At 40.6% G+C, this 6,018-nt stretch overlaps 1 protein-coding gene across 2 annotated transcripts in view; it reads left to right on the forward strand.

Annotated features, from left to right (window-relative positions):
* The first annotated feature begins 5,129 nt into the window (after positions 1-5,129).
* The window catches only part of LOC582554 (cysteine and glycine-rich protein 2), a 19,846-nt gene continuing 18,957 nt past the window's right edge, over positions 5,130-6,018 (forward strand). Inside the window, exon 1 of one of the 2 annotated variants that reach the window (XM_782500.5) lies at positions 5,130-5,496. The gene's annotated coding sequence lies outside the window, so the exon portion shown is untranslated. The remainder of the gene's footprint in view (positions 5,497-6,018) is intronic. The other variant, XM_003727549.3, reaches the window with a different exon arrangement.

Here is a 6,018-nt window from a genome sequence, read left to right on the forward strand (position 1 = left end):
TGTGAGAAAATCAGTGATGTATATTATTACCAGAGTGTGATTGTAAATAGGGTGTAAGCTATACTAATATCTGCTCACTGCTTGAGATGAGGCCAATACCTTGTTTAGTCTATGATATAGGCTCTGTGTATGTATAGTCTTGCTAGCAGACTCATCTTGTGAACAGACTGAAATTGATATTTATGTACAGTGATAGAATAGTCTTTGGTATAAAAAGTCTGCCGAGTGCCAGAAGGGCTTTAACAATTCTCTGTTTCTGATACGAATATATACTGACCGTGTGTCGCTATATCTTTTTTCTTCATAGAATGTTAAATTGTAAGTAGATCATGCTAAGTATGGCATAATTATTTAATGATGAAAGTTGTTTGTTACTTTGTAGAATTATGTCAGCACCTTTGTGAATTGATCATTCAATGTACATTTCTTGTAAACGTCTCTTTTTTCTTCTTTGAAATAGTAAACATGACATTGCAATCCTGATCAAGGTGCTATCAATATTTTACATTCTCTTATAGTGAACGAGAGGGAAAGAGAGAGAGAGAGAGAGAGCAAGACAGGGGAAAAGGAGAGAGAGAGCAAGACGGAGGAAAACGAGAGAGAGAGAGAGAGAGAGAGAGAGCAAGACAGAGGAAAATGAGATCGAGAGAGAGAGCAAGACAGGAAAATGAGATCGAGGAGAGAGCAAGACAGAGGAAAACGAGAGAGAGAGAGAGAGAGAGCAAGACGGAGGAAAACGAGAGAGAGAGATAGCAAGACAGAGGAAAATGAGATCGAGAGGGAGAGAGAGCAAGGGGAAAAGAGAGAGAGAGAGAGCAATACGGAGGAAAAGGAAGGTTGTGACTGGTTATACATGCCAAGGAGGTACAAGCTGGTACCTCCTTGGTTATACCAGTATTTGATTTGATTTGATTTATTGGTTTCTGCATCTTTTTCCTTTTTTTCATCATACATTTTCATGAACATAATATGGTTTTATACAATATTTTAAGTGTATATAATTTTATACAGATAAACGAAATTAAACAAATATTTTGAATGCATAATTTACATACATTAGATGCAGGAGGGCTATAGAAATAAGCAAAGTAGCTTGACGTGCCTGCAGCCCTCAACAGCAGCCCATTCAAAAGCAGAGCCATCTAGCAGAGAATGATTAATGCTCTTAAAGATATCAACAGGCAGTATCAAGACTTGAGAGAGAGAGAGAGAGAGAGCAAGACAGAGGAAAGGAAAAGAGAGAGAGAGCAAGACAGAAAAAGGAGAGAGAGGAAAAGGGGAGAGAGAGAGAGAGAGAGAGAGAGAAAGCCAAACAGAGGAAAGGGAGAGAGAGAGAGCAAGACAGAGAAAAAGGAGAGAGAGAGAGAGAGAGAGAGAGAGAGAGAGAGCAAGACAGAGGAGAGAGAGAGAAAGCCCAGAGGAAAAGGATTGAGAGAGAGAGAGAGAGAGAGAGAGAGCAAGGCAGAGGAGAGAGAGAGAAAGCCCAGAGGAAAAGGATTGAGAGAGAGAGAGAGAGAGAGAGAGAGAGAGAGACAGAGGAAAAAGAGAGATGAGAGAGGCAAGACAGATGAAAGGAAAGCAAGAGGACCGGAGTGGCAGTTGAAGAGGAGAGAGAGAGAGAGAGAGAGAGAGAGAGGACCAGAGTGGCAGACGAAGAGAGACAGAAAGAGGGAGAATGATCTGGGCTCTCTACAAGTGGTATCAACAACAATGCTAGATTGTTATGACAAATTTACTTTCAGCCAATCAAATGCCACGATGTCAGTAGCTTATAACAGTTATAACTGTAACATGTTATTGATATTGTCATGTAAATGAAACAGAGCCCATGCACAGAGGGCGAGGGGAACAGAATAAGAATGTGGTGACACTTGAACAACATGTCATGTTCTAACTACTTCAACGTTCAATCACCCCTAATCGCCCCACCCCTCCCCCTCTTCACCCAAGGGTCACGGAATAACTAGGGTATCACATGTTGGCTTATGTCAATAATACCGTGATGGTATTTCCATACCTGCATTGCTACTAGGTTCGAATATCCGTGGAGTTACTAGCCAATATCGTTAAAGGAAACCAAAACCTTCATACTAAGTTACTTTTATTGTAAAGTTTAAAAGATTTGAATGAAATCAGTGAAAATTTGAACAAAATCGGGCAAGGAATAATGAAGTAAGAGCTTTTTTAAATGACTAGTCACTAGAGGGCGGTATTCAATTTGATGACATCATCTGTGAACAACTCTCTATGCCTTTTGTACATAAAATTTCACAATTTTTTTGTTTTCTTTGTATTTATTTGTGTTCTTGATCCGACTTCATAACATGTGAAGTAGAATATCATTTTGCATTCTATATCTTGCTTTCAGGGGAGTACATTATCTCAATCAGAAGAAAGAAGGAAAAACATGAAATTTGATGTACAAAAGGCATGGAGAGTTGTCCACAGATGATGTCATCAAATTGAATACCGCCCTCTAGTGACTAGTCATTTCAAAAAGCTCTTACTTCCTTATTCCTTGCCCGATTTTGTTCAAATTTTCACTGATATTTTTCAACTATCTTAAACTTTACAATAAAATTAACTTAGTATGAAGGTTTTGGTTTCCTTTAAATGATAAGGTGTGGCAATCTCTCAAGCATTGAGCATACTCATACCTCTGTATGCTGCTGTATCAATTACAATTGCAAATGTATGACGATCGTAATCTGGTGTTTACTACCGTGATGGTCATCATCATACTATGTAAACTGTTGAACCATGCAGAAATGAATAAATAATAGACACCATTATCATCATAATCAACAACATCATCATCACCATCTGCATCATCATCATAAGCATCGATCGACAACATCACTTAGTTCATTCATTATTTCCCTGATTATTATTATCAGCAGTATTATCAACATTATTGTCAATGTTATCATTCCCAGCTATCACTGTCTTTATCTTTATTTGTCTCATGTTTATTATAAATAATGACTTATTTTGTTTACAATGTCATTCTGTGTTGCTTGTGCTAAGGGGAATTTGGCCCCGACGGCCCCATTTCATCTCAGGACACATACGGAGGCATGTCGAGAACGTGGATACAATGTTTTTCTTTGCAGCTGTTCGCTCGAGTGATAGCGATTCATAACATAATGTCACAACGGGTCAATTGGCAATCCAGACCTTGTGCACTAATATGATAGGTCGCATTAGTATGTACAGTGGCCTGGCTTGGCTACAGGGGTTCAAGGGGGCACCACGTACCACCCCTTCTCCCCCGTCCGAGTACATATGATGGTGTTTAATTAAAAACTAAGCAAAATGCCAGAAAAGAGAGAAGTAGACAATGAGAAGGGGGAAAGAACTAGGAAAAAAGACACCTAACAATTATAAGCCTTGTTAGACAGTGGTATAGGCACGGAGAGGGCGGGGGAGGGGACACTGGGCCACAAACCCCCTCCTCCGCGCACATCGAGTAATAGCAAGAACAACAAAAACAAGTCGAGAATGGAAGAAGGGAGGCGGGGGTAAGGATTACAGAGAGAACATAGAAGACACTCGGACCGCCTCCCACATCCGCCTACCAATCGGGAACCTTGTACAGTCACATTTCACTTTTTAATTAAGTAAGACAGCCCCCACATAGCGTTTAATTCGCTGCCCCTGCGTGGGTGTATGGACTCATGCTACGTCACTAGATCATCGTGGTGTTGGGTGGGCTGGGAATGGAATGAGAGGGGTGTGGGTGGTGACATATGACGTAGCGTGGTTTTCCTTCACCCACGGGGGCTGTGTAAGCGCGCGGGGGGGGGGGGGGGCACTTAAAAAAGGGTTGTACGACACAATCTCCGGACACTAAACAAAATTCTTAGCGTAGACTAAACGCTATACCTAACCCTTGTCCCAAACCCTATCCAAAAACCGAACAATAACTCCCTAAACCTAAACTTATATCCATGACGAAATATAGCTCGGTGCAATATGTTGCCGGCGCAAATGTCGGAGCATATCACCTTGAAAAAGAAAGAGGGGGGGGGGGGCGGCTTGTGTCATCTTTTATTCATGTTCACTTCCACTCACTCGGCCCTGGGGCGGGGGAGGGGACAAATCTTTGCCCAATATGCCCATCCCCTCTCTAGCTTTTGGGTATTGTGACGGATGTGTCATGTAATGAATGGTATTAACATAGTTATCAGTAAATAATTCGAAATGGCATTTTCAAAATGTCTGTATGTATGTTGTCATATTGTTGTGATCTTGTCAAGACTATACATGACCTTTAACATGATGTGAGAGTTATGCATTGAAACCCTCACCAATCAACCGTATAGCGTAACCATTCTGATATGTAATCAATATACCACGTTATGTATATTAACGATGACTGCTCGATTCCTTCTTGCTCCTAACCTCCTGCCAAGGCTTTTTATCTGTATGAATTAAACCCATTTTGCGAAATTATTTTGATAGATAATTTAAATTCAATTATTTAATTATTCATTAGTTTTATTCCGACCCAAGCGTGTTTTAATTTTCAAAAGCCTTCTAACCTTTTTAAACGTTAAATTCCACATTGAATAAACTTTCGTATTACTGTCACGACCTTGTAGGCTAAACATGAATGAAAAAATGCATGTAGGCCTAATGCATATAACTTACTGAGCACTCAGAGTTTTAGAGTTGAAAATACAGGATATGTATTCAACTAACTGTATTCTAATTGATCTTGTTAATCCAGATTATATTTTATGTTCATATGCACCCTATAACGTACAACATGCTGATAACCGTGGCGGGTACGTGATCACGTGTCTACACCAACAATCACCTATCACGTGACTGCATGGATGAATTGCTGCATTGGACAATCTCGAGGCGCCATCGCTGTTCCATGACGTCACAATGAGTCGTCTACTTGCCTGGTTCATCTTTGTATTGCGGTTCATTGTGATGGTGTAGTTCAGAAGGCGTAAACGTGGGCGGAAAAGAATTGAACGAGTTTGAAATATGGATCTAGATTAAAAAAGTGACTAAGTTCTCGAACACATCAACAGAACCCACAATAACGCTCTTGGCATTGCGGGAGACTAGATCTAACTGAGGGTAGACGAACGCGAAACCAAAAATGGATGCCGAACTCAAGGGGCAAGCATGGCTAGCGGGCCGTGCGAAAAACAAGCAAAGGCCCGCTCAAGTTCTCCTTGCGATGTTGTACCGTGTGCAAAGGATTCTCGCTCTCATCCCCCCATCTCCCTCGATTTCTTCTCTTCCTGGACTATCATCTGAGCTAGATTTGGCATCCCGAGTTAGGACTTCAGCAAATTTTCAGCGCGAGATACTCGTCTATTGATCGTAGAGCCGCTTGGTGTATGCGAGCTATTTGCCGATCGCTCTTTTTCAGTCCAACTTTTGAGCTCGGGGTTCCACCTATTGGCAACTGTACGTCGCGGTGAAGACTTATTGGTCCTCTTTATTTCTTCTTGACACTTTCCCGTGCCTTAGGTAAGTCCTAAATAATTTTCGCTTTGAATTCATCAATGTATTACTTAGGTGTGGAAATCATTTTACAACTACGAAACACGCATTTTTGCGTTAAGATCTATAACCAAACGAAAGAACGTTAATTGATACTTAAGCTCCGAATCATTTCATGTTACGTCTTCATAACGTTCATTAGGGACTTTTAGATTCGCACGAAGACAATGGGGATCGCTACGATCGACGTCCTTTTAATGCACTGTGAATGGACGTCACACGTATCAGTCCACGCAAATCTAAAAGTCCCTATTGACTCGAAGTATACTGTGACGTCTGCTTTTCTACTTTGCTTATAGTCTCGCGTTTATTGAATTGGTATAATTGGTTTTACATGAAGCATACATCTAGGCTTGTACTACGTTACATTAATGTTGTAGTTTATTAATTTTGTAGGGTGATTGTGCGGTTTATCGGCTATACCCAATTGGATGTGGTTGATATCTCACTTTGTATATTTTACATTCGACTCTATGAAACTTAAAATTT

This window comes from Strongylocentrotus purpuratus, unplaced genomic scaffold (genome assembly GCF_000002235.5).
Source record: "Strongylocentrotus purpuratus isolate Spur 01 unplaced genomic scaffold, Spur_5.0 spur5_scaffold_18, whole genome shotgun sequence".
In the NCBI taxonomy this organism is placed as follows: Eukaryota; Metazoa; Echinodermata; class Echinoidea; order Camarodonta; family Strongylocentrotidae; genus Strongylocentrotus; species Strongylocentrotus purpuratus.